Source organism: Dendrobates tinctorius, unplaced genomic scaffold (assembly GCF_039654945.1).
Source record: "Dendrobates tinctorius isolate UK_male_01 unplaced genomic scaffold, ASM3965494v1 ptg000030l, whole genome shotgun sequence".
Lineage (NCBI taxonomy): Eukaryota > Metazoa > Chordata > Amphibia > Anura > Dendrobatidae > Dendrobates > Dendrobates tinctorius.
In genome coordinates, this window is record NW_027361698.1 from 62335312 (window position 1) to 62358777 (window position 23466).

Sequence of the window (23466 nt, forward strand, 5' to 3'; positions counted from 1 at the left end):
TTTGGCGCGTAAGTCGCCGACCTCGTGGCCGACCTCATCCTAGGGTCGGGTTTCGTTTCATGAAACCCGACTTTGCCAAAAGTCGGCGACTTTTGAATTTTTTCGACCCGTTTCGCTCAACTCTAATAATAAGTACATGAATACATAACAGGAACCACATCAATAAATAAATATAGCACGAATGCCATAATCAGTACATGTACATGCTACCAGAACCACCATCAGTACATGACTACATCTCCAAGCTTACTACAACAATCAATTGTAATGTCAAGTCAACCCCATATACATTTGTATCATATGAACTTACAAATCCCAGTACAATCATGGTCAAAATTGTTGGTACCCCTCGATTAATGATAGAAAACGCCACAATGGTCACAGAAATAACTTGAATCTGACAGCAGTAATAATAAATCAAAAATCTATGAAAATGAACAAATAAAAGTCAGACATTGCTTTTCAACCATATTTCCACAGAATTTAAAAAAAAAAAAAAAACTCATGAAATAGGCCTGGACAGAAATGATGGTACCCCTGGGAATAATGTGACAAAAGGGACATGTTAAATCAAGGTGTGTCCACTATTTAGCATCACAGGTGTCTACAATCTTGGAATCAGTGAGTGGGCCTGTATAGAGTGCTACAGATACTCACTGTGCTGTTTGGTGGACCAGAGGAAGCGAAGGAAAGAGTTGACTCAGGAGATTAGAAAGAAAGTTATAGACAAATATGTTAAAGGTTAAAGACCATCATCTCCAAGCAGCTTGATGTTCCTGTGACTACAGTTGCACATGTTATTCAGAAATTTCAGCTCCATGGGACTGTAGTCAACCTCCCTGGACATGGCCGCAGGAGGAAAATTGATGACAAATCAAAGAGACGGATAAAATGAATGGTAGCAAAAGAGCCCAGAAAAACTTCTAAACAGACTGAAGGTGAGCTTCAAGCTCAAGGACCATCAATGTCAGATCGCACCATCCGTCGTGGTATGAGCCAAAGTGGACTTCATGGGAGACTCAGATGACCAAAGAGGATACCATTGTTGAAAAAATCATAAAAAAGCCAGACTGGAATTTGCCAAACTACATATTGACAAGCCACAAAGCTTCTGGAAGAATGTCCTATGGACAGATGAGACAGAAATGGAACTTTCCAGGTCACCACCTGACAGGACGCTGGAGGACGTCCTTCTTATCCACAGTGGGACAGGAAACCACGAGAGTTTAAAATAACCCTCCCCTCACCACCCATCAGTGTTTTTCCTGTCCCACTGCGGATAGGAACGACAAGAGGATCCGACCGTTTCGAGCAGATGGTGAGGATCGGAGGGCCAGCCTTTCCCTTCCCACCTCAAGAATTCTGCGGCTGACACCCACCTGAGGGTCCCTCAGCACACCCAGTGCAGCGCTGCTCCTGGGAGATGGGGTCGCTTCCTCCTGACGGTGGCTCTCGACTCCAGGCGTCGCCTCTGATGTCCCTCAGCCGGGCTGCCTCTACAGCGCTCCAGCCAGTAAGCGGTCCCGGCAGCAGATCTCTGCCGCAGGGCATCTCCGCACGCGAAGATGCAGCATCGAATTAGCAGGTGAAGCGGGCAGATCGCGGCCAGCACAGGGCAACTTCCAGATAGCGGCATCGCAGGCCAGGTTACCGCGTCATTTCCGGTTTGCGCCCGGTTGGCTGCGTCACTTCCGGGGTGCGGCCCGGGCGCCCGTGTCACTTCCGGGTGGCGGCTCAGAGGAACGCGGCCTATTCAAAATGGAACGTGCGCTCCCGGATTGGGCCAACAGCAGGCAGGGCGACGTCTCCGCTAAAGGGGTTTTCCTCGGAGCAGGTTGGACATCGCGGCGTGCCAGTCCAGGTGCGGGGTCATTGACAGGCAGTACAGCAGCCCCAGGCAGCCCTTCCTACAGGAACATGGAGGATCAGGCTAAGACCGAGACGGGGCAGGAGAGCCAGGGTCACATGAGTACCTCAGATAAGGTCACTGCAGGGCCCTAAGGAGGCAGATCCCACAGGAACACATATTCTATGTATTCCAGGGGACCCCAGCGGAGAAAAAGGGGTCCAGGAGGAAGGAGAAAAAGTGCCCAATTTGCTCTAAAAAACTGAAAGACATGTGGCAGAAACCCTTATGCGATGCATGCACCAGACGCATATTGGGGGAAGAGCAGGCCACTCTTATGTCTAACATGAGAGCTGTGATAAGGGAAGAGGTGCAGGCTTCAGTATCAGGCCTGGTGTGTCCCCAGACCCCGCAGACAATCCCCCAGGTATCCAGTAAAAGGCCAAGGGAATCAGACTCCTCGTCGGAGGGGGCCCTGTCTGAATCAGAGCTAGAGGAGGAGGAGATGAGAGAACTCCCAGAAAAGGGGAAAAGATATCTGTATTCGTCTGGGGATACGGACGAACTGTTGGGGGCAGTAAGACACACTATGCAGATCGAGGAGCCCCCAGCGTCTCTATCGGTACAGGATGAGATGTTTGGCAGACTATGGTCGCAGACCTCGATGGTCTTCCCAGTTAATAGGCATATACGGGCAATGATCCTAGAGGAATGGGAAGAAGCAGAGAAGAGACTGACTGTTCCTAGAGATTTTAGACTGCGCCTACCATTTGACCCTGAGGAGGTCAAGGTCTGGGAGGAGATCCCCAGAACAGATATCCCGGTAGCAAAAGTTTCTAAAAAAACAGTCATTCCCTTCGAGGACTCGTCCAACCTAAAAGAGCCCATGGACCAAAAGGCAGACGGCCTCTTAAAGAGAGCCTGGGAGAGTTCGGCAGCAGTCATACGGGCAAATATAGCTGCAACATCTGTAGCGCGCTCAGTGCACCTGTGGGTGGATGATCTGGAGGAGCACCTTACAGATAGAACCCCTAGGGAAACTATCCTGAAATCCCTTCCCTTATTGAAATTAGCCACGGAGTTTTTAGCTGACGCCTCAGCGGAGACGGTCAGATTCACGGCCAGGGGTCAATCCCTGACCAATGCGACCAGAAGAGCTATCTGGCTAAAAAGTTGGCCAGGGGATATACAGTCAAAGAATAAGCTCTGCTCAATCCCCTTTTCGGGGAGCAAGGTTTTTGGACCTGTTCTTGACGATATCTTAAAGAAGGCCTCTGATGAAAAGAAGGGGTTCCCGGAAGAGAAACACAGAAAATATCAGCCCTTTCATGGACCCCATTTTAACCAAAAAACGGACTACAGAGGGAAGGGAAAACCGGGCAGATGGAGCTACCCTAAGGGAGGAGAGAACAGGGGTAGAAATAGAGATACCATCTTCTCAGGCTCCAGGTCAGGCTCCCAAAGGAAATGACGCCACCAGAGTTGGGGGGCGACTGCTCGGGTTCCTAGAGGGGTGGCAACAGATTTCCAGCAGCCCCTGGGTGCTACAGGTAATATCTCAGGGGTACAGGATAGAGTTCAACTCCCTCCCCCCGAACCGTTTTCTGGTAACCAGCTCCCACCTCCAATCAGCCTCCACTATGTGGTCGGATATTCAGGACCTCCTGGGGATGGCCGCGATCATTCTAGTACCCACTCGAGAGGAGGGCAGAGGGCACTACTCAAACCTCTTCTTGAAAAAAAAGCCACTGGGGGAGTCCAGAACCATATTAAATCTCAGACTTAAACAGGTGGCTAAGGTACAAGAAATTCAAGATGGAATTGATAAGATCCACGATTCCCCTCCTCGGGAGCTGGGTGGTAATGTGCACTCTAGATTTAAAGAGTGCGTATTACCACGTTCCCATCCACCCAGACCATCAGAAGTGTCTCAGATTTGCAGTCAGGAAAGAGGACAGGATCTATCATTACCAGTTTCGCTGCCTCCCCTTTGGTCTAGCATCAGCCCCAAGAGTCTTTACAAAACTTGTGGTAGAGGTAGTGGCCTACCTGAGAATTCGAAACATCACGGTGGTCCCTTATCTAGACGACTTCTTAATCATAGCAGATTCAGTTGCTCGGCTCAGACTCGACTGTCAGTCTCTAATCTCCACGCTGCACAGGCTAGGTTGGATTATAAACTGGTCAAAATCAGATCTAATACCCAAGCCAAGTATAAGATTTCTGGGCGTAATGCTAGACTCGGAAAAAAGAATGTCGTACCATCCAAAAGAAAAACAGGCCAGCACGGAAAAAAGGATTTGCCAGTTCGCAAGGAACCGGGTCTCTATCAGGGAGGCAATGAGGATTCTGGGCCTGATGACCTCCTGCATTCCCTTCGTCAGATGGAGTCAATTTCACTCTTGAGAGCTACAACAGGCAGTCCTAACTTCCTGTAACAGAAGACAAAGCTTGCTAGACAAAAAGATTCGATTATCTCCCCGAGTCAGAAAATCCCTGGGGTGGTGGACTATTCTGAGCAATCTACGGACCGGAGTCTCGTGGGTCCAGTCTCCAGAGGTCATAGTCCCCACAGACGCAAGCAAACAAGGTTGGGGCGGTCACGTCCAGGGACGATACTACCAGGGACGATGGAGTCGGGAAGACAGCAGGGAGTCCTCCAACTTCAGGGAGCTTCATGCGGTATGGAAGGTACTTTCGTCCGAACAGTCCCTGCTGAGAAACAGGCACGTCGAGATACTGTCAGACAATACCATGACAGTCGCCTTCCTCCATCACCAAGGGGGTGCAAGACACTCAGCACTGCAGCACCTAGCAGAACAAATCTTCAGGTGGGCAGAGAAGGAGGTTCTATCTATCTCAGCAGTACACCTAGAAGGTACCAGAAACCAGATCGCGGACTTCCTCAGCAGGAGAAGAGTAGCAGCAACGGAATGGGAGCTAAACGACGAAGTGTTCCACGGCCTATGCAACCGGTGGGGAACACCAGAGATAGACCTGTTCGCAGTCAAACAGAACACAAAGGTCAGGACCTTCTACTCTCTGAACCCTCTGGGGAACCAAGCAGGAATCGACGCCTTGTCACAGTCATGGAGCAGAGGCCTGTTGTGCGCCTTCCCGCCTCTCGCACTCATTCCATGAACCCTCAGGAAGATCGACGAAGACAGAGCCAGAGTCATACTAGTAGTGCCCTTCTGGCCGAAGAGGAGTTGGTTCCCCTTGCTCAGGAAGATGGCAGAGGAAGAACCCATTCTCCTGCCAGAAAGAAGGGACTTCCTCCACCAGGGTCCGGTTTGGCACCAGAAGCCAGAAGCACTCCAGTTGTCAGCCTGGATCCTGAGCGGCAGGTCTTAAGATCGAGGGGCCTGTCAGATGACGTCATCTCTACCCTTCAAGCGAGTAGGAAACCTGTAACCGCCGTGATATATAACAAGATCTGGAAGAGATTCTGCAGCTTCTGTGGAGAGGCGACAGTTGAGACTGACCACCCCAACATCCCAAAGATTCTGGACTTCTTACAGGCAGGGTTCAAAAAGGGCCTTAGACCCAGTACGCTAAGAGATTGCAGCCCTTAGCGAGTTCTATGACTGCGCCCTATCCGCACACCCTTTGATAGCCCGATTCCCGAGGGCTGTTCAGATGCTAAAACCCTTAATAAGGAAGACTGTCCCCCCCTGGGACCTTAACCTAGTCCTCAATGCACTATGTAAACAACACCCATTCCAGCTAGTGGCAGACATAGGGATTGGTAATCTCTCAATCAGAACGGCATTTCTAGTAGCGATCACGTCAGCTAAGAGGCTAGGAGAACTTCAGGCCCTGTCTATCCAGGATCCTTACCTACGGGTGTTTGACAACAGGGTAATCTTAAGACTTGACTCAGCTTTCCTTCCAAAGGTTATCTCAGATTCAAATATGAATCAAGAGGTGGTACTCCCTTCATTCTGTCAGTTCCCTAAGAATAAAAAGGAAAGCACCTACCATAACCTAGACGTCAGGGAGTCAGTACTCAGGTACCTGGACGAAAGCAGGCCTTGGAGACAGGATAATAATCTCTTCGTCCAATATAGAGGTCCGAATAAAGGAAAAAAAGCATCTAAATCCACAATCACAAGGTGGATTAGATCCACAATTAGTCTAGTCTATAGGACACAGGGGCAGAATCCCCCAGGGAACCTTAAAGCCCACTCAACTAGGGCCATGGCCACGTCATAGGCAGAGAAGGGGGGAGCTTCGGCAGAACAGATCTGCAGAGCCACATCCTGGTCCAGTCTCAGTACCTTCTCTAAGCACTATAAATTAGACGTGGTATCCACTCAATTGGCATTTGTGAGAAAAGTGCTCCACGCAGTAGCCCCACCCTAGGACCAATCTCCTTTGGTACTACTCCAGCGTGCTGGCAGGTGGTGACCTGGAAAACGGTAATTAGACCTACCGGTAATTGTGTTTCCAGGAATCCATCCTGACAGCACTGTTAATTCCCTCCCTATGAGATGTCCATACTACTGTGATGTAACATGTGTATGACAAAATTTGGTTAAATAAAAATCTCCTTTTTGCATCCATCCTGATGTGTTACTTTGAGAAATCTCGTGGTTTCCTGTCCCACTGTGGATAAGAAGGACGTCCTCCAGCGTGCTGTCAGGATGGATTCCTGGAAACACAATTACCGGTAGGTCTAATTACCGTTTTTTGGCAAGGCACATCAGCTCTATGTTCACAGATAGAAAAATGAAGCATATCAAGGAAATAACATTGTCCCTACTGTGAATCATGAAGGAGGCTCTGTTATGTCCTGGGGCTGCTTTACTGCATCTGGCACAGGGTGTCTAGAATCTGTGCAGGGTACAATGAAAGCTCAAGATTATCAAGGGATTCTAGAGAGAAATGTGCTGCCCAGTGTCAGAAAGCTTGGTCTCAGTCATATTTCATGGGTCTTGCAACAGGATAATGACCCAAAACACACAACTAAAAACACCCAAGAATGGCTAAGAGGAAAAAATTGGACTCTTCTGAAGTGGCCTTCTAGAGGTATGAGCCCTGACCTTAATCCTATTGAGCATCTTTGGAAAGAGCTGAAACATGCCGTCTGGAAAAGTCAACCTTCAAACACGAGACAACTGGAGCAGTTTGCTTTTGAGGAGTGGGCCAGAATACCTGTTAAGAGGTGCAGAAGTCTCATTCACAGTTACAGGAATCGTTTGATTGCCTCAAAAGGTTGTGCAACAAAATATTAAGTTAAGGGTACCATCATTTCTGTCCAGGCCTATTTCATGAGTTTTATTTATTTTTTAAATTCTGAGGAAGCATGGTTGAAAAGCAACGTCTGACTTTCATTTGTTCAGTTTCATAATTTTTGATTTATTATTACTTTTGTCAAATTTAAGCTATTTCTGTGACAATTGTGGGTTTTTCTCTCATTAAACGAGGAGTATCAACAATTTTGACCCCTTTTGGATGTCCTTAACAATCGTAAGGAGATAAGATGCTGGGAGTTGTTATCAGTCATTATCAGACCATGGTCATACATAGTACTGATGAGACATACTAAGTAGCAAAAAGTAAACATTTACATCCTGGTACCTTATAGTTGACATCTTTTCTGATTGGAAAACACATTCACAGCTCTTCTCGACAGACTTCCATTTTCTCCAGTCTTCTGCATCACATCGCCACATGGTGCCCTTAAAAATACGAGTGTTATTAAAATGTCCTCTGCATAAAATTATCTGTCTTTAATTTGACTTAAATGAGTCTCCTATGGTATGTGGCATCCACATTATCTGCCCTTATAAAGTACGTTGTCACACTGTCTGCCTTAATGAGTTATAACAACCACGCCGTCCGCCATTATCAGCTATAACTGCCACATTGTCCACCCTTATGACCACAGACTATACTATGGCTGACCCCTCTCCACTGTTTTCCTTACACTCTCTAAATTTCTACACTCCTCCTCCATGCTTACATCTCTCCACAGTATTCCACAACTTCACGTTGTCCCTTCCTCATATCCATTCTGTGGCTTTTCTTCACACTATTCCCTCATGCTGAACTCTTGGAACTGTACCCCCTTCTCACACTGTCCCCCTACACAGTATGATGGTCACCAAGCTGCCCATACAGAATGGTATCCACAACAGGCCCCACAATATATACGATGATGTCCACCACAGCCTCTCATGCAGTATGATATCCACCACAGATCCTCATAGTATAGTCACTACCAAAGCCTCCATACTTAGCAATATGTCCCCCATCACTGATACAGTATAATGGCCCCCACTGCCCCTTATATACACTATAATGTCTGGCACAGCACCACACACACTATGACATCTACCACAACCTCCAATATACAATATGATTTCACTACCCCTCCATATACAATATATTGTCCCCACAGTGCCCTATACAGAAGGATATTGACCACAGTTCCCAATATTAAGGTCTCTGACAGCCTCCAATATAGTATGGTCACCACAGACCCCACTTTGTCTCCTATAGCTCCCTACACAGTATGGTCATCCCAACCCTCTTTACATTATGTCTCCACAGTCTCCAGTATGATGCACCCCCACTGCAACCCTATAGTATAATGCTCCCCACAGACCCCTTTACAGTATGATGTTTCCACAGACCCCAGTACAATGTGCCCCACAGGTCCCAGATATAACAGATATAATGTCCCCCACAAGTCCTAAATATAATGTCCCTCACAGGCCTTAGGTATAAAGCAAGCCTCCCAACCGTCCCAGATCCAGCAGGACAGTCCAGGTTTTCACAGCCTGCCCCGCTGTCCCGACCAGGATTTTACTTTCCCGCACTGCACTGAGCCGCCACACCCCCCCCATGCACCAACCCCAACCATTCCTCGCCCTCCCAGGGGACACATGATCATGGGCCTCAGTGTGCTGGTTGTCATGCTGGATGAGGGGAAGTTTATGTGTGGGGTCAGGAGGGGTTTACAGGGTGGATATAGCAGAGTTGTGTTTGTACAAGGTGTATGGAGCGGAACCGTGTGTGTACGAGGTGTATAGAGCGGAACCGTGTGTGTAAGAGGTGTACGGAGCGGAGCCATGTGTGTATGGAGTGTGCAGAGCGGAGCCGTGTGTGTACTTGGTGTACGGAGCAGAGCCCCGTGTGTGCACTTGGTGCATGGAGCGGAGCTGCATGTGTATGGGGTGTGTGGAGCGGAGCCGCATGTGTATGGGGTGTGCGGAGCGGAGCCGCATGTGTACAAGGTGTACAGAGCAGAGCCATGTGTGTACTTGGTATACGGATAGGAGCCGTGTGTGTGCGAGGTGTATGGAACGGAGCCCTGTGTGTATGAAGTGTACGGAGCCATGTGTGTGTACGGGGTGTACGGAGCGAAGCGGCTTGTGTACGGGGTGTACGAAACGGATCCCTGTGTGTATGAAGTGAACAGAGCTGAGCCATGTGTGTGCAGAGCAGAGCCATGTGTGCACGAGGTTTACGGAGTGGAGCCATGTGTGTACTGAGTGGAGCCGTGTGTGCGAGGTGTATGGAGCGGAGCCGTGTGTGTGCAAGGTTTACGGAGTGGAGCAATGTGTGTACTGAGTGGAGCCGTGTGTGCGCGAGGTGTACAGAGCAGAGCCATGTGTACGAGGCATACAAAGCGCAACCAAGTGTGTATGAGGTGTGCGGAGCCGTGCGTGTACAAGGTGTATGGTGGGGAGCATACATACCTCCCAACCATCCCAGATCCAGCGGGACAGTCCCGATTTTGAGAGTCTGCCCCGTTGTCCCGGCCAGGAGCTTACTTTTCCTGCGGACACTGGAGTACATGGCGGAGCCCCAAGGAGCACTTTAAAACTCCACCGGAAGTGATGTGCTGTAAGCTGACCGGAAATTAGGTAATTTCGGGAGTAGATTGTGATGGAACCATGGAGGCACATCAGGGAATGCTTAGATCCATCATCGTGTCCTCCGACAGCTCGGACAGCAGGATCGCCTTGGAATTGGGGATGCCGGCCATGTGAATGGATCATGATATGTCCTACATCGGGAGGCTCAGGTGGGCATTACAATGGGAGCCGGGCTGATATAGTATCTTTATAGAATCTTCCTTTCTTTCTCTGTCTGTTCTTTCTTTCCCTCTCTAATCTTTCTTTCTCTCTCTGTTTCTTTCTTTCTCTGTTCTTACTGTTTCTTTCTGTTTCTTTCTATCTTTCTGTTCTTTCTTTCTTTCTTTATCTCTGTTCTTTCTTTCCCCTCTTTCTTTCTCTCTCTCTGTTCTTTCTTTCACTCTCTGTTCTTTCTTTCTTTCCCCTCTTTCTTTCTCTCTCTCTGTTCTTCCTTTCTCTCTCTCTGTTCTTTGTTTCTTTCTCCCTCTGTTCTCTTTCTTTCGCTCTCTGTTCGTTCTTTCTTTCCTCTTTCTTTCTCTCTGTTCTTTCTTTCGCTCTCTGTTCTTTCTTTCTCCTCTTTCTTTCTCTCTCTCTCTGTTCTTCCTTTCTCTCTCTCTGTTCTTTGTTTCTTTCTCTCTCTGTTTGTTCTTTCTCTCTCTGTTATCTCTTTCTTTCTTTCTCTGTTCTTTCTTTCTCTCTATGCTCTTTCTTTTTCTCTCTCTGTTCTTTCCTTCCCCTCTTTCTTTCTATCTCTGTTCTCTTTCTTTCCTGTTTCTTTTTCTGTCTCTGTTCTTTCTTTGTTTCTTTCTTTGTCTCTCTGTATTTTCTTTCCTCTTTCTTTCTCTTTCTCTGTTCTTTCTTTCTTTCTCTCTCTCTATTCTTCCTTTCTCTCTCTCTGTTCTTTCTTTCTCTCTCTGTTCGTTCCTTCTTCTGTCTCTGTTCCTTCTTTCTCTCTCTCTCCTTTCTTTGTCTCGCTCTGTTTTCTTTTTTCTCTCTGTTCTTTCTTTCTTTTCCTCAATACCAGCCACTGTGCCCATAATGCCAGCCACTGTGCCCTCAGTACCAGTCAGTGTGATTCAGCAGTGCTAAATGGGTGCGGTTGGGGTGTGGACATGGGTGTGACTAGTTGTGAAATGGGTGTGCTCGGGGGCGTGGCCTAACATTTGCTGCGACGTCCCTCTTACCTTCTTCAAAAGATGGGAGGTATGTTAAAGCCACCCCCCACATCACAAGTATAATGTCCCACACAGGCCCCAAGTATAATATAAGAAAAAATAAAAAGCTGCACTCACCTAATCCAAACGGCGTCCCCTGCGTGCGCTATCTCCAACAGGGTGCAAGTAGGAAGTAGCCTGCATTGTCATGGAGTTCACGTTGGAGCAGGGAGACGATTACAGTTCCTCTGTTTGTGTCCAGGGTGGTGCTAAGATCCTTACATCCATTTGGCAAATTAGAGAGTTGGCTATTTCTGGCCCTGTTCTCAGCTGTCTCCGTCAGCTCCATAAGAGCTTAGCATCTGGGCTATTCCATTCAAACAGGAAACCGATGACAACTTTTTCGAGGATCATTGGTGTTCCAAGCAGTGGACAAGAGATAAAATTATAAGTTATGAATGTAGTCTACCACTTTAAAGCTGTTTCCCTGGAAGATCTAGTGATGCTGCTACACAAAGACTGCAATCTGTGAACGCAGCCTTAGAGTATGTTCACATGTGAAGTACATGTTGTTTAACGTATGCACATACATTTTTCTGCATAAAAAACTTGTCTTTTGGCAGGAACAACACGTATTTATTAGGTGTATTTTTTCCATAATAGTTCCAATTTATTATCAAAAATTATGCAAAAACGCTGAAAGAATTGACATGCTGGAGATTTGAAACTTCTTCAAATCTACAAGGAAAAAATAAGCAGCGTGTGCTCAGAAATCTCATTTACTGTGCTCAGACAATATAATGCTGCATTTTTCGCTGCAAAAATGAGTGGGAATGACACAGCAAAAATGCAACATGCAAACTTACCCTAAGAAAAGAAAACCGCCATCTAATCTAAACCTGGGTCAGTTATGTATTTGTTGTATTTGCATGAACATGCATCGACAAAGCGAAAATCAGTTACTGCCAATTAAGTGAGCTGCATTTCATAGCAAACATGTTCTGCTTTTGGACTGTAGTTTTGGTAAAACATTACATTTTTAAACATCAGGCATAACATAGGAACCTTTATTTTTAACTATTATGTAGTATATGCTTTTTCCACTAGATGGTGCCAAGTACATGCACAAAATTACTCTGGAGCCTATACTATTTCTTTACTAGATAGCAACTTTCATAAAATCTTTATTAAACTCCCAATTCTCTTCCTATCAATGAATAGGAAGATTCTGGTTTATAGCCAAACGGATTGTTCACACTGGCGTTGAGTCTTTGTGGTAATGACACTAGGTCACTAAGTTCAAACTGTCAGTGTCACCTTAATGTGAACCAACTCTCTCACATGAGAAAATCGCAGTACACGTGCAGAGAAGACAGATCTTCTCCATTGTCTATATAGGATTCAAGTCGTGACTCTGAAAGCCACTGCAGATATTCCAGGACTTCTTCTGACTCTTGGTGAACTTTGAGGTACACTTGAAATCATTGCCCTGCTGGAAGCTCCATTGACACCACTGCTTTCTACACAGGTTTCCAATGTCAACGGAATTAAAGCCGTCATCTGTAAGCCCAATGCAAATATACAGAACAATCATAGAAATTTCTCCAACATCTGTAGGCTTACTCTATGAAAGCAGTTATAACTTTTCTACTGACTGTTGGCTGCATTTTCTATTATACAGTATATAGTGATGGGCGAACCCAAACAGTAAAGTTTGGGGTCCATACTGAATACCTAGTGTCTGTGCACGGACAACGAACACAGACTTCTCCAGGAAGTCCATGTTACTGTTTAGGGGTTCGGAACCCCGAACATTGACCGTTTCCCACGCTGTCATCTGTGTGACAGGGCGAGAAACTCCGGTGGCTCTGATCTGCAGTAAGTTAGCTACCATCGGTCAGAGAGTTGCAGTTCCCATGCTGTCAGATGACAGTATGTGAGCCAGCAGATGTGACCGGTGGTAAAAAGGTTACCGCCAGTCACAGGCATCGGCAGCTGAGAGTACTACTCTCATCATCCTATGCATGCAGTCCCTGATAGCAGACGAGGCTGATGAGAGTATTCTGCCAGTGCCTATGCTATAAATAAATAAAAAATGACATGGGGTCCCTTCTATTTTTGATAACCAGGGAGGCAAAACGGACAGCTGTAGGCTGCAGCACCCAGCCATCAGTTTTTTCATAGATGATTATAAAGAATAGATGGGTGCAACACCGTTCTTTCTCCTCTCCTACAGGCTATTCCTCATGCATCATTGCCTGTAGAGTTTTTTCCAGCAGACAAACATTTGGCATTGTAGTGCTCATGATTGTGTCATCAGCACCGGCCATGTTGTTGGAATATTCAAAGCAGCACAACAGTGCACATACATCACGCATCAATGCCCAGTCATTGGTGGTGAAGTGTGGTTGTTCTACCTAGCAACTCTCCTGTGCAAGCTGCAGCTGAAATTCTACAATTGCCTGCTGCTGCTCACACACGCTCTGTATTAACATCAGCCGACCGCTTGGGGCTGGTGTTAATAATCTAGGAAAGGGGAAAATATCCCTGAAGGTTACCAGGCTATTAATATCAGCTCAAAGCTGTTTGCTTAGCCTTTTCTGTTTATTTTATAGGGGAACCCCAAAAAAATGATATAGGGTCCCCCTATAATTTCAAGCAATCAAAGGCTAAACAGACAGCTGTGGACTGATATGAATAGCTAGGGAAAGGGCCAAGGAAATTGGCCCCCTCCCAGGCTAAGAACATCAGCCTTCAGTCGTCCCAGAAATGACACATCAATAAGATGTGCCAAATCTGGTGCTTAGCCTCGCTCTTCTCACTTGCCTTGGTGCGGTGCCAGGTGGGTTAATAGTTGAGGAGTTGATGTCAGCTTGTATTGTCAGCTGACATCAAGCTCAGGGGTTCGTATTGGAGAGATGTCTATAAGGCACCCCCATTACTAACCCAATAATTAGATTGTTAAAAAAACAGCTAAAATATAGACCTTTAATTGAAACAAAGACACTGACACCTTTATATGAAATAAAAATAAAAAAGCAAAGTTATATTCACTTTTGATGCTCATGTACCCTGTAATAGACAAAAAATAATAAAACACCATATTCCTCACCTGTCTGATGACAATCCCTTATGGGCCATGTCCCACGACAATCAGGGTGATTTGGACAGCGGTCACAATAGTGATGCAACCGCTACCCATGCCAGCCAGCTCACACTGAGACAGGAGCATGAGAACACTCCTGTAGTGTGTAGGGGTGACATGAAAAAGGTCATCGGAGTTCATAGCTGATGATCCCCGGCACCACTCACTTTGTTAGAAAGTTCCAACGAGCGCTGACATCAGTGTGGTGATGGGGATTCTTCAGCTTTGAACTCTGGTGACCTTACTCACTTCACCGTTGCCTGTTTTGCCTGCGCTGGTTATCAAAAATAGAAGGGACCCCACGTAATTTGTTTATTTATAGCACAGGCACCGGCAGATGAATACTCTCAGCAGCAAGAGCAGGAAAGGCTGATATCAGCGACACCTGTGATCGATGGTAACCTTTTTACCACCAGTCATAGCTGCTGACTCACATGCTGTCATCTAACAGCATGGGAACCGCAGGGCTCTGACCGGCGGTAACAATCTTACCGCTGATCAGAGCCCATGTTTTCCGCGCTGTCACGCAGATGACAGCATGGCACACAATGGATGTTTATGCCCACATTCATTTGAATGGGGTCCGGGTTCAGGTACCGTTCTGGTACCCGAATCAAACTTTTTTTTAGATGATCAGCAAAACCTGCCAGGCTCGAACATCTACGGGTTCACCCACCACTAGTTATACACAATTAATTGGCTGTCCTGTATTAGTGAATAAACCACATTACAATTTTCTTAATACAAGCAGATTAATTAATTCAATACGCAACTCAACTATTCATGTCAGCGTCTAAGGGAAATGACATCTGATGCCCTAATACTCTGTCATCAGCACAAATGTAAATGATCAGATTACTCACTGGAGATGTGATGGCAATAAGCAATAAGTCTGAATACTAAAAGCAATTGCCAAAATCGATGCCGCGAGTTGTAAGGCTGTGTGCCCACGATGAGTTTTAGGTAAATTTTTGATTCTGTGTATTTTCTCTGCATAAAAAACATAGGTTCTTATAGTTCCAGCAAAGTGGATGGGATATTTAGAAATTTCATACCAATGGTCTTTTTTTTTTTACTTTTTACAAATCCACAGCACATCAACTTCTCTTACATTTGCGCTGAGTTTCATGACCAGATATTTCCCATAGACTTGCACACCAAAAAGAGACAAAAACTGCAGCGTTAAAAACAAAATGAAAATGCAATGTAAAAAATGTAAGTAGGTAAATTTACTTAATAGGTGCAGAAATGGTGCAGAAAATCTTCAACATCAAAAACTCACCAAAGGGCTCATACTCACATGCGAGAAACTAGGACGAGTCTCGCACGTCAATATCCGGCATTGCCGCTGGCACTTGGACCGGAGCGTTTAGCTGCATAGAAATACATGCAGCTGAACGCTCCGATCTGAGTGCCGGTGGCAGTGCCGAGCATTGACGTGTGAGATTCGTCCAAGTTTCTCACATGTGAGCATGAGCCCTTACCTCTACTATCCTATTTACAAGGGTTTACCTATTTGTGGCTGTGGATTTGTTACTAAGTAGGATGCCTGACTGATCCAACTGTTCATCATTCATTTCAGGTTCGAGCCCCATGAGGAGACTAAAAATAGTGTAAAATCAAAAAATATAAAAATTTCAATGAACCCTTTTTCACCCATTATAAAAAACCAAAAAAAAAATAGACTTATTTGGTATCACCATATCCATAAAAGTCCTATCTATCAAAAGATTATCTTACCTACTGTATACAGTAAACATCATATAAAAAAAATTGAAGCGTCAGAATTTGCAATTTTTCAGGTACCATATTTTTTTTAAATGCAATAAGAGGTGATCAAAACAACGTATCTACCCCAAAATGGTGACATTACAACTGTTAGCTCACCAAGCAAAAAGGAAGCCCTCAAACAATATAATCAATGGAAAAATAGAAGCGTTATTGATCGCAGAAAATTACAATACAAACTAGATTTTTTTTAAAAATTTGATACAAGTTTCAGAATTTTTTTCACCTCTTAAATGAAAAAAAAATCTATGGGAGCTTGGTATCATCTTAACTTACTGACCTGAAGAATCATGTTTCTAGGTCATGAATAGCATCAAAACAAAACCATAAAAAAACTTTGGCAGAATTGCATTTTTCTAGCATTTCATCCCAATTTAATTTTTTTTCTCGTTTTTAAAATATTTTATATGGTAAAAAGGAATGATGCTATTTAAAACCACAACTCGTCCCGAGAAAAAGGAACCTCGTAAATGGCCTTGCTGACAGAAGAATAAAAAAGTTGTGCAAATGTGACAAATCTCTCTGATGTTAAGGGATTAAAGGGTTGTCCAGTCCAAATCGATAAATCTGCACTCTGTATGACTGCAGACTTATGTATCCCTTCCAGAGTACACACTACGCACTTCAGGGATTCACCGATTTCTGAGCAAGCATCGGAGGGTATGTATGAGTTAGGCCGGAGTCACACTTGCGATTGCAATGTGAGAAACTCGCGCAAGTCTCTCACCTCAATACCTGGCACTGCCGCCAGCACTCGGGACCGGAGTGCTCAGCTGCATAGAAAGACATGCAGCTGCACACTCCGGTCCCGAGTGCTGGTGTGGGGAAGGTGACAATGGACAGACTTGACTGGAAGTAGGAGGGGACGGTTTGTGCACTATAGACGGAGATTGGCCATGACAGAAGAGTAACAGCTGGAAAAGATAGAAAAGGGAGTGCAGTACCTAGAATTGACCACAAGATGGCAGGGGGAGTGTAGTACAGGACTTGACATCAGCTTAGGGCTTAGGAAACCGCTTAGTCATGGGGGACAGGGAGATAGGAACCCAGGAGGGAAATTCCCAGGGAGAGAGGGGATAAATAGGACAGGACAGGGTTCCAGGGGAGGTTAGTCCCGGGAGAAGCTCAGGTGGAGAGACTCACTACAGAAAACTGACGTCGGTGGAGAGCTCAACCAAGGGACTGACAGGAGAAGACAGTCAGGGGGGTGGCCCTGACACGACGTACCGCAGGACAGATGAGGCCCCGGGGGTACCGATTGGACGACGACCTCGGGCAGGTGAAGCGCTGGCGGTAGATTGGTCTAGGACAGCCCCAGCGAAAGATCCGCGAGGAACATCACCACAACTGAAGGAAAGGTGAAGGTACCCGGGCCTGGATACGGAGAGCTGTAAAGGTGCTGCGGTGTGTGGCTACGGTAGTCAGGAGGACGGCCAGTAAACTCAGACCTGCTGCTGGGTATTGAGGCGAGACTCAAGAGACTCGCGCGAGTTTCTCACATTACACTCACAAATGTGACCCCGGCCTTATACATACTCTCGGCCAGAGCCCGACTAGTGGGAGCAGTTTCCTGTATAGAGTGAGGCCGCGCCCTGACTAGTGATGAGGCCATCAAGTATGCGTGGTCGACGCCTCGCTCCATACTACAGCGTCAAAAATGCAATTAAAATGCAATAAATACCGCAGTAAAAAAGGAAGTGACCTAATTTACCTAATAGCTGCAGAAATTCTGCAGAAAATCTGCAACATTGAAAATTGCACACTGTCACAATTGGGCAAAATGTAGTTCCTTAGAGTGAACTCAGAAATTGATACAGTTCCCCCAATGAGAAAATTTGTCCTGGATATTATTGGAAACAGTCATTGCAAATTTGGGAATGTCCTGGCCAAATAGCGTGTGGACTCCAGAAACTGGAGTGGGGCTAAACTATCCAGAAATTGCCAACAATGTTAATGTTTATAAGCACATATTTCTCATCTTTAAATGATTGGAAACAGGGACAAGTATTGTGGCCTGCACACAGTATGATGCCTCCCCACATAGAATGACTCTATGTGATGCCTACCACACAATATGAAGCCCCATCAATGCACCCACTTACAGAATGATGCTTCCTCACAAAATATGATGCCCTGCAATATTATGATGCCCCCACCGTTCTTCTCACCACAAACACTGATGCCCCCTCTCAGTATAGTGTCCCTTCCCCCCCTTAATACAGTTTACTGCATAAAAAATAAAAATATTTGCCTAGCCCCAATCCCATGATGAGCAAACGCAAAAACTTTATTTACTTCATACAAATTTCGGAATTTTTTTCACCACTTAAATAAAAAAAAAACTATACATGTTAGGCATCTGTGTACTTGTACTGATGTGGGGATCATATTGCCACATCAGTTTTACCCTATAGTGAACTTGGCAAATAAAAAAAATAAACAAAGAGAAATTGTGGAATTGCATTTTTTTTTGTAATTTCACTGCACTTGAAATTTTTTCCCCATTTTCCGTTACAATATATGGTAAAATTAATGGTCTAATTCAAAAGTGCAACTCGTCCCACAAGAACAAACCCTCATGAGGCTATATTGATGGAAAATCAAAAAAGTTATGGCCCGTTGAAGTAGGGGAAAAACAAAAACAGAAAATGGGCATGGCGTGAAGCGGTTAAAAGAAGATCAAAAAGACTAAGCAATGTTTGACATTGTAGTGCATATGCCTTATGGCGGAATCCACCTGAAAAAGACATTGTGTGCATAGACCCTTATTTGTTTTTCTCTTTGGCAAATATATGGTATTTATTTACATATCATAGTCCAAAGTTACGTGATGAACCAGTAAGTACTGTTCCAAGTCAAAAGTCCATATTTGTCTATTAGTAAAATATCCTTCGGTTCACACCCTGTATAAACCGAGGTTTGTATATAGTTTACTGTTTATCACATTGGGAACAGTTCATTACATTCTGCACTGTTAGGGTTTATCTAATATATAAAGCTCAAGTGTGTGTATGTATGTATGTCCGGGATTGGCATCCGCACCGTCGCAGCTACAGCCACAAAGTTTGGCACAGTCACACGTCTGGACCCCAAAAGTGTCCTAAGCTATGTTGAGAGGCGAAATTTTAACCCCGCGCATTCCAATTCACCAAACAATTTTGCCCCTATCTACATAATGGGGAAAAAGTGTATGTATCAAGCCCCGTCCCTCATTATGATGTCATAATGGTTGCCATGGCGACGCTGATGTCATCGTAGGCTGCAAGCCCCACTGCTCATTATGATGTCAAAATGGTTGCCTATCGGATGGAGGATGTGTGATGGGTATATGGGCACTGGACTATGGGATGGAGGATATGTATGACGGGTATATGGGCACGGGACTAAGGGATGGAGGATGTGTGATGGGTATATGGGCACTGGACTATGGGATGGAGGATATGGATGACGGGTATATGGGCACGGGACTATGGGATGGAGGATATGTTTAATGGGTATATGGGCACGGGACTATGGGATGGAGGATATGTATGATAGGTATATGGGCATGGGACTATGGGATGGAGGATATGTATGACGGGTATATGGGCACGGGACTAAGGGATGGAGGATGTGTGATGGGTATATGTGCACTGGACTATGGGATGGAGGATATGGATGACGGGTATATGGGCACGGGACTATGGGATGGAGGATATGTATAATGGGTATATGGGCACGGGACTATGGGATGGAGGATATGTATGATAGGTATATGGGCATGGGACTATGGGATGGAGAATATGTATGATGGGTATATGGGCATGGGACTATGAGATGAATGATGTGTGATGGGTATATGGGCACTCGACTATGGGATGGCGAATATGTATGATGGGTATATGGGCATGGGACTATGGGATGGAGAATATGTATGATGGGTACATGGGCATGGGACTATGGGATGGAGGATGTGTGATGGGTATATGGGCACTCGACTATGGGATGGAGGATATGTATGATGGGTATATGGGCACGGGCTTATGGGATGGAGGATATGTATGATGGGTATATGGGCATGAGCTTATGGGATGGTGGATATGTATGATGGGTACATGGGCATGGGACTATGGGATGGAGGATGTGTGATGGGTATATGGGCACTCGACTATGGGATGGTGGATATGTATGATGGGTATATGGGCACGGGCCTATGGGATCGTGGATATGTATGATGGGTATATGGGCACGGGACTATGGGATGGAGGATAATTATAATTTGCTATAACTAACCACAGTTAGTTACTATGCCCGGGCAGCGCCGGGCTCTTCAGCTAGTATATAATAAAAGTAGACTAGGGACATTCGCTGCAGTTTCTCAAAGTTCTCAAACTCCCTGTTTGCAGAATGCAATAATGATTTTCATTGTTTACTTTTGGTTACCGTACTAAAATTCTAAAACTGCGATTGCAGTAAAGTTATCTAGCTGGTTTTTTGTAAGCAGCCAAGCCCTTGTGTGTCCATTAGTGATGAGCGAGCATGCTCCTCACTCAGTGTCGGATTGGGGTACCAAGGGCCCACCAGTAACATTGACTTTGGGGGGCCCACTTTTCATCTGCATACAAATATTACATTACCCTCGTTCACAAACTTGCCAATATCTCTATATAATAAACTGGGTACTTTGGGTAATGAATGATGAGATGTTGTTTTTTTCTGTACAGAGTGAATCAAGTGAATTATGCCAAATACTGCCCTTACAATGGGGTTGGTGGTCAAGATCTGCATAGGGGCCCACACTTCCCCTGCTCCCCTGTGGGCCAATCCAAGCCTGTCGTCACTACTCAGTGCTCGCCCGAGCATCTCACTGCTCAAGATGCTCGCAGTTCGCCGAGTATTTCCAGGGTTGCTCGGCGGGAGCTCGGGTCCCCGCCCTGCATGTTTGGTGCTCTTTAGAGAGCCAATGAACATGCAGGGATTGTCTGCCACACACTGTAAGGGTATGTGCACACATTGCGGATTTGCCTGTGGTGTTTTTTATGCGGATTTTCATGCGGATTTGTATGCATTTTTGTAAGCTAAATAAAGATATATTATTTAATAAAAAAAATTGTGATTTCATTTCCTTGCCCAACTTCTTCTTTTACATACTCCATTGAAGACCATAATATCATTACATACCATGTTCACATATAATGTATACAGACACAAAACAAATATAAGTGAATATTATATAGATAGATAATAAAAAGCCTGATGTTTAGTAATGGACATAATAAAATGGTAGACAGAGTTAAATAAAGAAATAAAGACACACATGAAATCTGCATGAAACGCAATATCTGTTTAATTTTAAAAAAAGGAAAAAAAATTGCGTGAGCTTCTGCGTAATTTTCTTAACCAGCAGAGGGAAAGCCAGCGACTGGGGGCAGATGTTTATAGCCTGGGAAGGGTGTAATACCCATGGATCTTCCCAGGCTATTAATATCAGCTCACAGCTGTGTTCTTAGCCTTTACTGGCTATTAAAATAGGCGAGCCCACCAAAAAATGACGTGGGTTCCCCCTATAATTAATAACCAGCAAAGGCTATGCAGACAGCTGCAGGCTGATATTAATAGCCTAGGAAGGGGCCATGGATATTGGCCCCCACCTGGCTAAAAACATCAGCTCTCAGCCACCCCAGAAAAGGTGCATCTCCAAGATGCACCAATTCCCACACTTAAACTTGCTCATCCCACTTTCCCTTACATCAACCCCATGGCTTAGTAATGAAGAGGTGTCAATAAGACACCTATGCATTACTAATCCTATAGTTGTTAAATTTAAATAAAGACACAGCCAGAATAAAGTATTTTAATGAACTAAAACACAACACAGTTTGCCATTTTTATTATTACTCCTAATCCATGCGAAGCCCTCGAACTCCTGCAAAAAAAAAAAAATAATAAACCAACACAAATACTCCTTGTTCCGATTTAATCCATTTAAAACGATTGTTCCACGATAATCTCCCGTGTAGAGCAGTCACATCGGGAGATGTGACTGCCCTACCCGGCCTCCGATACACTGACAGAAGATAATCATCTGAGTTTGTGCTCTCACTTTACGGCACTACCGCAGCATGAGAAATTTTTTATGTAGCGGTGCCGCAAGTGACAGCATGAACTCCGGTGATCTCTAGGCGGCAGAGCGATACACTGCGGGAAGATTATCTCCTGTCAATGTATCACCGGAGCCATGTAGAGTGGTCACATCTCCCGATGTGACCGTTCTACACGGGAGATCGTTGTGGGACACTTGTTATTAAATGGATTACATCAGAACGGAGTATTTGTGTTGGTTTATTATTTTTTTATTTTTTTGCAGGAGATCGAGGGCGTCAGGGATTAGCTGTTTGGTGAGTATGAATGTTTTTTTTACTATTGAACACAGTAGCTGGATGATGGGACTACTATCCCTTCATTGGTTAATGCTGTCACTGTTATATGTGACAGCAGACATAGCCCGATGGGACTAGTAGTCCCATCGGATGATGCCTGCCTACACACAGACACCCGCACACAGCCGTGCACACACCCGCAGATCCCCGCAGACAAACGCAGATACACACAGACACCCACAGACAGACACGCACATATTCTCGGCTCACACATAGTTTCCGCCCAAACACAGTCTCCGACCACACTCTCTTCCTCCTGCCTTTTTCGCCCGCACATCCGCAGCAAATCCGCAAATCTTTTTACAACTGCGGTTTGGCTGTAGATTTGACTGACTCAATGGAAGTCAATGGGTGCAGAAATACTGCAGATCTGCAAAAAGAATTGACATTCTGCGGAAATTAAAACTCTGCGAATCCACATTGATTTTTCTGCAGTATGTGCACACAAATTCTGGATTTCCCATTGATTAACACTGGTTGTGCACTACACTGCGGATTTGGTGCAATTCCGCGCGTCCAAAGACGTTGTGAATCCGCAACAAAATCCGCAATATGTGCACATAGCCTAATGCCGCAGCCATGTTGATTATGGCATTACAGTGATTGGCTGGCTGCACAGCGTCATCAGGTCAATAGCAGAACAGGTGACCCCATGCTCGTCACAGTCTGCTCCAGACTCAGGCAGTGTAGGGAGAGTTGCTGCTGAGCTAGGGAGAGATTTGGTTGTTTATTAGTAAGTGTGGGTATACCATCTCTAAACACAAATTCATCTCAACCAACAGTCCTTCTCAGGACATAAAGGTGCATAGAGATCAGTGGTAGGCAGGCAGGCAGTGTATGTGGGAGACTTCATTGCATATAGCAAGAGGGTCGATTCCAGTCCTGTCTGCTGCTGTTGCCTATTACAGATATTAATAGATATAGCCCCAGGTGTCTAGGGCCAGGAATTTTTTTTTTTTTTTTTTTATCTAAATCCTGATTATTTGCTTTAAAATGAATCCAAAGCACACCTTTTTTCTGCTCCATTTGCTTGTTAGCACTGCAGAATACAGCCAGATCTATTCCATATTATAGCATAAAAATCCAGCTATTTTAAACAGGGGTTTGTCCGTCACATGGATCACATCTCAGTGCACTAAAAATTGTGCCATTTCATGCCTCAATTTATTTTTTTTAGCAGTGTTTTAGGCAAGTTATTAAGACCAGTTTTCTGAGAAAAAAAAATAGTTACCTACAGACCAGATAT